Source organism: Balaenoptera borealis (assembly GCF_965194805.1).
Source record: "Balaenoptera borealis genome assembly, chromosome: 3".
Classification (NCBI taxonomy): Eukaryota; Metazoa; Chordata; class Mammalia; order Artiodactyla; family Balaenopteridae; genus Balaenoptera; species Balaenoptera borealis.
In genome coordinates this window covers 29185114-29197587 of record NC_138866.1, presented here as the reverse complement: position 1 = coordinate 29197587, position 12474 = coordinate 29185114, and the positions used below count along the sequence as shown (strand labels likewise).

The following is a 12474-nucleotide window of genomic DNA, read 5'->3' as shown; positions in this document are numbered from 1 at the left end:
GTGCCTCTGGGGCAGGATAGGGCTGGGGAGCCACAAGCAGTTTGGTAAGACTATAGGGGAAGTGGGAATGGTGCCACCTGTCTGAGCAGGGATACAGAAGCATCCTTTCAGGGTAACAAGTTCACCCACATCGCTCATTCTAAGGTTCTTAACCTGGAGCCCATGTAACTCTAAGGCATCCGCTGATGGGCTCCTCAGAGTCTGTGAACCCCATAAAACCACAGGCAGATGTTCACACCTATCTGCATTTTTTCTGGGGAGATGATCCAGAACTTTCATAGGATTCTCAAAAGGGCCTGTAATTGCCAAGGAAAAGTGAAAAAGAAACACTCAATAGGACATTGAGTTGCCTGAACACCAAACTGTGATGTAGAAGCCATGGTTTCCTGTCTCTGTACCCTGAAGATAGCTTAGTACCTGACATATCACAGGTTTTCAGAATTAGCAGAGCTCAAGGGATGAATACAAGGAGATGGGAAGAAATCGCCATTTTCATCATCAAAACAAACATTGTGTGTACAGACATTCCTGTGCCAGTCAGTGGGCTAGATTTTACAAACCAATACCTCTTTCCATAAAGGCACATGGAAAAATACCTTCTCAACTTCCTGTTCACAGGATTGCAAAGCCAAGTCCCTAAATGTGGATACAAGTCACCCAGGGCAATTCACTGCAATCCCAGATCAGGCTCAAACTTTAGTTGGCAGTTGCCTAGCAACAAATAACCCTGAAGACACATCACCAAATAGAGATGCCAAAAGGGCATTCTGTGGGCAAGCTGGTTCTGAAAACTAGCCCCCGCGCAAGTTTGTCTGCCAGGCCTCTCTGGGACTGTTGGGGGAAGAAGCAGACTTTGCAGCCAAAAGGAAGCTGGAAGAGGGGGTGGGAAGGTGTTCAGATGGTGGTGTGTAAGAAGTGGGCACAGAAACAGGGAACCGAGGGCTGAGGGAGCAGGCAGCCTCAAATAGAGAAAGCAATTGGTGCCTCTGCAGGTCCTCTTTCAGACCGTACCTACAATTACTCTTCTGAGCAGCTGCTGAGCAAATCCCAGCCATATCTAAAGATGCAGAAAGTGGCAGGAAGAATTGGCTGCACCTACACCCAGCCCTGCCCTGAAGTCATCATCCTCCAGCAGTTCCACTGAACTACGTCAGGTTGGGGTGAGCAAGATGACAGACCTCCAGACCCAGGAAGCAGTTTTTATCCAGCTCTCCAGGGCAGCTCACTCCCTTACAGAGGCAGCAAGCACCAAAGAGGCAAAGAGACCTCACTTTCTAAAATTCAGATTTTTTTTTTTTCTTTAATGAAAAGCTCAGAAACTCCTTCTGCTGAGTCAGGTGAGACTGGGATTCCTAAGACAAAAGTTCTAATCCAAATCATGGCACAGGCCAACACTAGGCACCTCTCCCTGTGCAATGGTGGAAAGAAAGCTTGGGCCTTCTTCAGAACCCGTTCTCCTGGAAGGTCTTGGGGGCCAGGGGGAAGGGGCAAACAAATATATCAGTCAGGAAGCGACTCAGGAAGAACAAATGCGGAAGTCAAACAACAACAAATAAGGCGGATATAAATCCAGATAAAATATTAAAATCATTAAAGGGCTGCTGCTCCCTGAAGATTGGGAAAAATGAAGAGAGTTAATTAAAAGCAATCTCCATGCACTGCTGAGCCAGCCGGCCCTGATAAATCAACAGCTGGCGCTTCTGTGGAGGGCAGTCAGGGGGCTTCAGGAGTGGGGTGCGGGGGGGTTGCTGGCCGGGGGAGGGGGGCTGCTGCAGAGATGGCAGTGACGTCCAGTTGAACACAGTGACTTAAGTTTCGTGTCTTATTAAATATTTTATGACCACTGAATAAAGTTGTTCTTCTAAGGGGGGAGAAAATGATCATTCGGGTGAACAAAAAGTGAGGAAGATAAGGGTGAAGAGATATTTTTTGTTTGATTCAAGACATACTTGGGACCATGATGTCAGCACCTCTGATCTTGCCCCAGATGCAGAGGCTTTTGTTTCTTCTCTCTACCTGATCTGCACAGGTAGATGCCTCTTCTAAAATCTCTCTGCAAAACCCTGGGCTATGTTTGTTTTGGGGGTTGGGGGAAGCAGTGCAAAGTCAGGGAAAGAAATGAAGAGGAAGAGGAGATAAAAAAGACCTTCAAAATTCTCATTGTTGATCCAAGCCAGACTTTTAGCGCAAAACTAAAAGGTCAGTGGAAATTGTGGGAACTTTCTTTTTTTTCTTTCTTGCTTTCTCTTTCTTTTTCCTCCTTTCTTTCTCTACTTCCTTCCTTCCCCCTTTTCTCTGCAGTCAGATAAAGTTTTTGTTCTTCATTTTAAACAAAAAAGAGCTCAGAACTTTGGGGGCCAATCTAAGTAAAAAAAAAAAGAAAGAAAGAAAAACAGCGATTTTAGTGTATTACAAAAACGGCCCTTCTCTATTCTAAGGGAACCCTCCAGTTCTTCCTTGATGGAAATATAATCAAGAGAAATGATTGGGAGAAAGTGTTTTTTTTTTTTCCTCCGTAGAATTGGGATTGGAAGGGGGTGTGTGCATGGGGAAACATAAGGAATTATGCATTTGGATATGCATTTTAATTAGGTGGACAGAAGCAGCCGCCTGTTAATTTTTCTTGCTTGTTTCCACTTAGCATTCATCACAGGCGAAACCACCATAGAGCACTCCCACGATAATAGATGGTTCTGCATTGGCTAAGTCCTCGGGGAAAATAATTAGCAGGAGAGAATATATTCTCTCCACTTCAACTACCCCATCCACCCTGCCCTCCCCCACCTCCAGCACCACATTGCCTCCGCCCTCTCCCCCACCCCGCAACTGACAGTGGTTTCACTAGAAGCCTAAGGGAGCAGTCCGCCTCCCGGTTTACAAGCACTTACTTTGCCCTGCCAAAGAACAGGGGTCTGGAAGGAGAAACGGACTGGAGGCCTTCGTTGGAGTGGAAGCTCCTAGATGCAGGGAGGGGGGCTCTATGCCGCTTAGCTGCGAGGGGCAGGCTCGCAATCAGAATTGGCCAGGACAGGATGAAGAAAGCTCCAAAGAGGGTGAGACAGTTCTCCCTGAGCTCAACTAGCAGCAAACAGAGATATGTAAAGAGTCCTTGGTTGAGGATAATGGGAGTAGGGATGACGTTTCTCACTTAATTTGCCTTTATAAAGTACAGGAATGCTGTGGGTTTGCAGCAAGCTTGGATCTGAAGCATTTCCAAGGCTGGCAAATAACTCTGTCATTCTGAGATTTGACCCTCGCCACGATGCTGTCCATAGTCTACGCTTGTATAAAGAACCAATTCTTGCTGCTGACCCCCTATGTCAACAGCACACCCTCCTTGCTCACAAGCAGATTTAAACCCCAGCCCCCCGGTCACCCCCTCTCCCTCCCTGGAGTCTTCTTGATAGAAGGAGGAGCCAGAGACTGGCTGATGACCGGAGCCCAAGTTCCAGGAGAGCATTCCCTCTGCCCGCCAGCGTCTGATTCCTCTGACCACGGGTGGACTCAGTACACGGCTGACAGTGGGAAATGAAATGAGGGCTTCCCTTGAGCTCATATTCTCACCTATTTCAAACCCAGACGATGTTAAAAACCCCACTGAGATCCCAGGGCTATTTACACACAGCTGGACGAGTGAGGCTTTGCATTTACTGAGAAACAATGATTAGATATGATGTGTAATGCCAGGATCTTTTCGTTTATTTTAGTTTTAATATAGTAATGTTTATGAGACATTGCTGACTCTCTGAGAAGGCCTCAGTTAGCTACGAGAAACTTTGCAGTTCTAGTAACACCTCACATTTGTACTTTACACCTTCTGAAATGTTTTCACATCTATTATTTCATCTGGGCCCCTTGCAGGGGGTAAGCAGGGCTGGGTACAGGGAAGGGAAGCGAAAGGAGATACAAGCCTTTCTCACCTTATGAAAAAAACAGGCCAGATTTACTACCTCTTGACTTTCAAGCTGTCCTGTCATCCCAGGTGCTCCTTCTACCTGAACCCCTGTTGCCAGATGAAACCTCCACTCTGCCTAGGAAACCTTCACTCCAAGCCTCACCAGGTAACTACTACTGCTGCAGCTTCTGGAGCTCCCCCAAACCCAAACCCTGACCCCCACAGGGAGTCACTGCCCTCAAAGGGTTGGGGTTAGGGGGAAAAAGTGAAGGCAATCCTTGTGGCTGGGGATGAGAGAAGTGAGTCTCTGGGTTCCCAGGGCATTTACTCCTCCTCCCTAAAATAGTGGTTGTTCCACGGGGGAGGGGGGTTAAAAGGCTGAATTCTATAATACTATCAGTATTTTTTTTTTTTTTTAAGTTTACAAGGAGGGAGTTGCCTGTACTATCTAGAAATGTACTCTCTGGGTTTTAATAAGTCTAAAAATGAAGGGGAACCTAGGCATATACCCAAAAGAACTGAAAGCAGGGACTCAGATAGTTACTTACACACCCATGTTCATAGCAGGATTATTCACAATAGCCAAAAGGTGGAAACAACCCAAGTGCCCATCATTGGATGAACAGATAAACAAAATAAGGCATATACATACAATAGAATATTATTCAGCCATAAAAAGGAAGGAAATTCTGACACATGCTGTAACAAAGCTGAACCTTAAGGACATTATGCTAAGCAAAATAAGCCAGTCACAAAAGGACAAATATGGTATGATTCCATTTATATGAGATGCTTAGAATAGGCAAATTTATAGAGACAGAAAGCAGAATGGTGGCTAGCAGGGACTGGAATGGGGGCGAGAGGAGGATGAGGAGTTACTGTTTAATGGGTACAGAGTTTGTTTGGGATGATTTTTTAAATTCTGGGAATGGATAGTATGGATGGTTGCACGACATTATGAATGTGCTTAATACCCGTGAACTGACACTTAAAAATGGTTAAAATGGCACATCTACATGTCATATATGCTAAATATACATGTTATGTGTATTTTCCCACTAGTAGAAAAAAAATTTAAGGGGCTGCCTCTGTATGCTAGAGCTCAGGGTGACCATTTTGTTTTGTTTTTCTTTCATTTTACCTCTCACAATTTAGGCTTTTATGAATTCTCTGATAGGTTTTACAACCCCCCTTCCTCCTTTAGACTTGTAGAAAATTGCCAAGGGAGCTTCCAAACAAAGGAAAGCCTGATAATAACGCCCCCAGAAGAATCTGGGATGTTCTGGAGGCATGTCACTGAATGAGAGGCAGTGAATTCCAATTTAGACACTGCTAATACCCACCTGGGTATGGCCAGACTCTGTGGATCTGCTAGACACCTCCATTTCCTCAGCAGTTATCATGGGATACAACAGAGGAAGCTCACTGAGACATCAGTACAGGCCCACGTGCTTCGGCTCACTGAACAGTCAGGTAACTGCAGCTGCCCAGATGGAAGTGAAATAAGCACTTTATTTCCATGTTAATTGGGATGGGCGCCGTGGTAGAGGGGAGGGCTGTTCCAAGGAGACTGTAGATAAATGAAATCCAGAGAAGAAAAATCTTTTGCTTGGTTCCCTGTCTCCCTCCATACATTTAAAGAAAAGAGGAAGAAAAAGATAGATGTTCTCAATAATTCCAGTCTTTTGCACAACCAAAAACTTTATCTGAGTGCTTGTAAACAACAAAATAGGCTAATTAGTTTTCCCACTTCTCTTTCCATCCTCTAGTTGGAGTGCTAATGAGAAGAAAAGTGTTCAAAAGGGATAATCAGAAGAAAAGTCCACATTCTAAATGGGCCACCACCTGGTCCCCAGGCTTGGGCCCTGAGAAGGGAGAGATTAGAACCCCAAATGGTAGCATAATGTGGCAAGACTGGATCAGAGAAGATGAAACTACGGAAGAGTCTACCAGTCTTAACTCCCCTTTAGAGCCACACTTTAAAAACAAGAAAGGGGACTTCCCTGGTGGCGCAGTGGTTAAGAATCTGCCTGCTAATGCAGGGGACACGGGTTCGAGCCCTGCTCGGGGAAAATCCCACATGCCGGGGAGCAACTGAGCCTGTGCACCACAACCACTAAGCCTGTGCTCTAGAGCCCGTGAGCCACAACTACTGAGCCCACGTACCACAACTACTGAAGCCCACGCACCTAGAGCCCATGTTCCACAACAAAGAGAAGCCACTGCAATGAGAAGCCCGTGCACGATAACGAAGAGTAACCCCTGCTCGCCTCAACTAGAGAAAGCCTGCGTGCAGCAAGGAAGACCCAACGCAACCATAAATAAATAAATAAATAAATATATTTTTTAAATAAATAAATAAAATAAAAACAAGGAAGAATTTGAACACCGGATCCTAACTATCCTCCTCATCCTAATTAACCATAGTAAGAGCCACAGGTTTTTGACTTGAAAGGAATTTTGGCAATCAAGGGGCATCACCCTCATCTTAAAGACAAGGAATATGCAGCTCAGAGAAGTTCTGTGTCTAAGAGCGCATAGTTAGTGGGTGGTAGGGCTGAAAACACAGCTCAGATCTCTGGGATCCTCTCCCAGGGCTTTTTCTCCCCCATTACTCTGAAGCTACAAAAGAAAAGCCACTGGTGAGAAACAAATGTGGAAGAGGGACAGAGTTTGAGACAGGGCCACACTGATGGCAGGTGAAAGTCTGGGGACTGAAAAACCTTCTCTGGTGGAGCTTCCAATTGAAGTTAATACAAACAGCAGATTTTCAAAATGAATAACAATGAAAAAAACTCACTCATTTCATAGCAACATGAGATGACCACAAGGGGGATTAGACACGTGCCATCACTGTTCCTTGGGCTCTTAACTAAGGCCTGGGTAGTGCAGGACTCAATGTGGGCTATTTGAACCCCATTATTAGGAGCTCTGAGCTTAATCCCCTTGCCCCTCCCTGCTTCCAAACACAACCCCCTAAATCTTAGTCTCCTCAAGGCTTCTCTCTTCCCTTGCCACTCCCACCCATTACTACTATTCACAAACACACAACCTAGAAATTCCCACCACAGGCTGCTCCTCTTTTCCCACCCCCCGCCAAAACACCTCCTAACCACTACTTTTAAAACTCTGATGCAAACCACAGGCTTCAAAAACCTTCTTTCAGTGACAGTTTTATGATGCTAGCTCCATTCATCCATATGGTTTGACAGACTGTGAAACACTAGTAACCGGACCAATAAGAGAAACAAATTACAAAAACACCACAACACGTCATCTCTCCCCAGTTGCTCACACAACTAAAGAAAACTTTGGAACTTGCAGTAGATCATAATATCAGTCTCTCTTGCTGTTAAACAATCATCTTTTCAGAGTTCCAGACCACACAGTGGTTTTATCCACTTACCTATCCTCTCCCCACCCCCACCCCAGGCCACTCTTTTATCTTTTCTTGTTAAATACCTAAATGTTTAAAGATTATTTAAAGCTAGGGTCATGCTTACATAGGCCCCTGCTGGAAAACCCTGGCTGGGCAAAAACTATTTCAGTGGTTGTGGCACTTCTTTGGCCAGGGGCTTGCCACATTGGGCTACATTTCTGTCTTCTAGTGACTTTCAGAACACTCAGAAACCACAAAAGTTACTTTACAGAGGTTGGGATAATAAACAGGCCTGGATTCTGGTGCCTTTTTATGACCCACCCCCAGCACCACTACAATCAGCATGGCTGCACTTTCAAAACTGAAACATCAGCCTCAGTTTCCTTTCTTTTCCTGGCACAGGCTCAGAACAAAGCCTGTTGACCGTGGCATTTTATTTTTTGCCTTGATCTGAGCAGATGGTTCTGGAACAGCCTTAGACATTATGGTGTTTCTCAGATGTGCCTAAATTTCAGCTACCTGCATGATTCCAGAAAGACAAAGGAGGATAAGGAGTCTCCAATTAAGTTGCCTCTGAATTCCTGCCCATTTTATGGAACTGAGCAGCTCCCATTCAACTGGAGACCTCTGGATGTCTCCCGGGTGGTCTGCAGGTCCAGCAATTTTCAGAGGTTTAACCTGTGACGATGCCTTCATTTGGGTTCTGGCAGAAATTAATATCCTTTATGGGTATCTCATCCAAACCAGACATTCTTCCCACTGAAAAATAATGTGTGCTAACGAAGTTCGGAAAATTTAAGGATTTTTTTTTCCAGTGGCAACCATAAGCAGATGCAGAAGTTGGTTCTTAGGCATATGTCAGCTTAAAATGTCTGAGGGTCCTTTTTCATAAGGGGCTAAAATAATGCCCATAAAAAGCTGCAAGTTCACAAATTCCCAACTGCAATGTTCCCCATTTAGTACCTACCCACGTCCCCCCACCCCAACAGAAAGAGCCAGAAGGAGATTAGAACCAGGAATGTGTCCCCCCTACACCATCCTCTCTGATATCTAAACTGAGTGTCACAGCAAGAGTGAAATCTGGCTTCTAAGTGGCAACAATTACACAACTTTCACAAGCACAAAACGACTTTAGATTAGAATACACTGTCTCCAGATCATAGAATGTATAAAAAGACGAAGATCTGAGGTCCATCTATGCACATGACCAGCTGCTTGACCTTGGCTGAGTAAGTATACTTGCTTCTCCCAGAGCTGTGTCCTTAATAACAAAACAGAGATATAAAACCATGCCTCCAACCAAGCAAGGGAAACTCCTTACAAAAAAGTTTCAATACAATTACGTATCTGTATGTTCACATGTTACAAGCATGACCAAATAGTTTTCTGCTCTCATTATTTATAAACAAATAGTTACTTGGGGTAAATCCCTATTGGCTTATATGGAATAATTAAATAATAATAACAGTTATTCTTTTCTAAGCAGGCAATTAGTATAATAGATATATACGTGTATAATCCAGTCTGGCAGAAGGTGGCAGACATTCCCAGTTAAGTGCATACAAACCAGCGTTTTGATAACTTAATAAAAGAGTAAGTTGTTTAAAGTGTTGACAGCAGATTTGGGGGAGGCTGGCTAACCTGAAGTAGAATATCAAATAAGATTAGAATCTATATTAAAAGCAAAAACAAAAAAAGGATATAGCAGGGCAAAAAAAAAAAAAAAAAAGCTTTATGTTTCCTAGGTATGTAGAAATCAACCAGAATACGATAGGTAATGTGGCGGACTTACACATAGACCTTTATCAAATCTATATTTATGTTACCTACATAACATGGCCTTTTACTTCACTACATGGCCCTTATCTTGCGTGTACATGTAAGAAATAAGGGTGACTCACACATCTAGGCTCAGACAATGTAGCTGCTAAATTAAATAATGTGCAATACCTATTTACACATCATACATGTCCATCGATGCTTTTAAATTCTATCAGCCCAGATGTGACTGCTTGGTTGTGGAGCCACCTGCCGTGTCCCCTTTGTGATCTGATCAGTCCAGGCGGCTCCTGTTTCTGCCTCTAACACCCTATTGGGCAGTAATAAGATGTTAAAGGCGACAACAGACAGAAAAGCCAGGCTGTCAGCTTCAGAGAGGACAGGGGTGAAGGGTACAAGGAGGAGGAATAAGAAAGGGAGTTGAGGGGAGATCAAAGACAGGCAGAAGAAAGCTAAACTGCTGAGAGAGGAGATGTGGCTCCAGGAGCTTGGGGCCCTACAGAAGACCCCAAAGCAATGAGATTCAAATTGTGCCCTCCAGTTACTCAAGCTATTGAATTATTGAATGTCCCACGTGGAAAAAGCTAGTGTAATGAAAAATGGTCTACACTCAGCACAGGCAGAGCCCTACAGAGTTGTTGCATGAAACCCGGGCTTGTTTCTTCCCAGAACGTTACCTACCACCACTTTATCCCCCAATCCTAGAGGAAACCTTTGTGTGACCAGTTTCTATAGGGGGCGTCCTCGGTGTTGGTCTTTTTTTTTTTTTTTTTTTTTTTAAGGGAAGGGAGAGAAAGACTCAGAACGCACACAGAGAAAATGCTGATGTTGTTCAGCTCCGTTTCATTGTCAAGAGGGACACAGGAGAATAAAAACATAGCTCTCCAAACCTTTCTCCCTGCTCCCCTCCTCCCAGCACTCCCATCCATCCCTTCCGCTGGATGTGTCTCTGCGCTTTGTTCTAATTTAGCCCATGCATAATTTATTCACGTGTGTATTGTTTCCTGATCAGCAACTTTTAAAAACAAATGAAACATATAAAGATGATCTATTAAACAAGTTGTTTTTAAAAATAAAGGCAGATGTTGTAGGTCTCGCAGTAACAACATGCGTGCTCCTGCGTTAGCAGTTTAAAACCCATCTAGGGCGCAGGAGGCTCGGCTGGTCGGGGGTATTGTTTACACACCCTTACCACCAGGGAAAGGGGTCGGGATGCAAAAAATGAGCGGCTAATTATAAATGACCATTCAACTGCCACCTAGAAAAAGCAGGCTGGGGTGTTGTGTGTATGGCGACACAGAATTACAAATACATCACATTGCAACTGTTTCTAATTATACAAAGTACAAGTGTAATAATTCAGAACTAATTCCAATAACCAGCCCGCTTCTCTGTCCCTTTCTCCACTTCTAACCCCACCCCACACAGACACCCTCCCCAAATACGCACCCTTCTGCGGTCCAAGAAACAAAAACAAAAAACTGGAGCGGCAGGAATGAGTGTAGAGACCTTGCGCCCGCCCGCGCGTAAGCGGGCTCCCGGGTAATAACTAGGGTACCGCTTTCCCAGTAGGAAACAAACCTGGCGCACATGTGAAAATAGATTTATCTAACTTCAGTTTACCAGGAGGCATCAGCCCCGCTATGCGTTTTCGTCTGGAAATGTGAAAACTCCAAATCGGCTGTGGGTTCGGTAAAAACTCACAGCATCAGCTGTGTGGCAGCGCTAGCGACGAGGAGAGGGGATGCGGCGAAGTTACGCCCGTTTTTTCTGCCATAAAACATCTTCTTTCTTGGGTGAAACGCTGTGGCGTTCAAGTGCAGCGTATCCTATCCGAGCTTCTGAGCGAGAACTGAAGCCGAGAGCTGCTCTGTAATCAGCCTCAGCTTCCAGTGTCCTCTTAGCAGCGTTAATACATATACAGACATTTAAAACTCCGAGATCTGGGACATTCCTACCCTTTTCCCCTATTACCGATAGGAGATAAGCTGGTGCAAACACCTCCCGTTCTCCCCGCGCGTTCCTTCGCGTTAAGAACCCCCTGCCGCCCTCCCGCCTCCCCGCGTGCGAACCTGGCTTTCAACTCCTAGGGGAGCCCCGGGTGCTGACGCGGATGCGCTAAGTTGAAAGAACCTGGGTGGGCATCCGCCACGCACCCGCGAGAATTCGGCACGAAACGGCCCCCACGCGCACCTCTCCCTCCCCTCGCCCGCGACTTTCAGCTGGGAAGTCCTAATCCCAGGCGCGTAGACCCACCCACCCACGCCGCGCCGAGATCCGGAGGGAGCGCCCCTCTGCCAACATTACTGCCAATAGCACCCCTTTTAGAGAGACGCTAGTTTTCCGAAGCCACCCCCGGCTCCGCGATCGCGAGCGGACTTGGCGGCTTAACAGTTCCACCGACTGGAAGGAAGGAAGGAAGGAAGCCAGGATAAAAAGGAGGGGGAAGGAAGGCGAGCAGGAATTGGCTGTCGGACCCGGGGACTGGCCCCCGCGTGTCCTCGCCCAGCCCGCCCCCTCCGTCCCGGATCTGGGCGTCCGCTCAAAGTCTCCCGGCGGCGGCCAGAGGCACCTGCCCCTCGTCTGGCCGGGAGCAGACGCAGCCCGCTCAGGCGGGGAGCCCCAAGCTGCCTCTCGCCTGCCTCGGCTTTTCACCCGGGGGAGGCGAGAACACCATTCATAAGACCTGCAGCTTCCCGGTCTCCAAATCAACCCCAAGTTAACCGGAGTCGTTAATTTACTACAGCCAGCTCCCCCACAAACACACCCGGAGACACACCGGCGACCGCCCGAAGCGCCGTCACGCTCCGGGGGCTGCCCCGGCAGGAAAGCCCCGGGCAACCACCTGGGCCCCAGGGCTCCCGGGACCCGCTGCTCCCCCTGCGGTCCTCCCAACTCCGGAAGGTTTGCACAAACTCCCCGCAAGCGATCGGAAGGCGGAGAGCGCCTTGCAAACTCCGGAGCTGCCGCGGTCCGCTCACCAAGGCGGACCTAGCTGCGGGGCGGGGGCCGCGGGCTCCGGAGGCGCGGGGCTCAGCCAAGTGCACCCAGGCCGCCCCAGCCCGGCGCTCGCCCCCAGCAGGGCCGCCCCCCGCGCCACGCTCACCGCCCCGCGAAGCCGGGGACTCAGGGGACCGTGCTGTCCCCGAGCTGCCCACGATCCCCTAGCTGTAGAGCGCTGGAGCGCCTGGCTTCCCTGCCGATAACCCCTCTCTCTCTGTCCGCCAATTTAGAAGAACACAGATGTAACAATTTTCTTCTTGTTAATTGCATCTCCTGACATTTCTGCGCGTTGAGGGAAAAAAAAAAAAAAAAAAGATGAAGAAGTAAGAGCTGAAAGAAAAGAGAGAAGCCCCGCCGCGGCTGTAGGCGCCTGCAAGCGCAGTGCATAGGCAGCGCTCGGCCCGCAGAAGGCGCCTTT

The 12474-nt window shown here is 47.0% G+C and overlaps 1 protein-coding gene across 4 annotated transcripts in view; it reads right to left on the bottom strand.

The window, feature by feature from the left end:
- DPF3 (double PHD fingers 3) overlaps window positions 1–12474 on the bottom strand; it is a 277931-nt gene that overhangs the window by 243333 nt on the left and 22124 nt on the right. The window contains exon 1 of one of the 4 annotated variants that reach the window (XM_082384350.1): window positions 12160–12465. The exons of the other annotated variants lie outside the window; for them this stretch is intronic. The gene's annotated coding sequence lies outside the window, so the exon portion shown is untranslated. Of the gene's footprint in view, window positions 1–12159; window positions 12466–12474 lie in introns of those variants that run through there. 4 annotated transcript variants of the gene reach the window in all.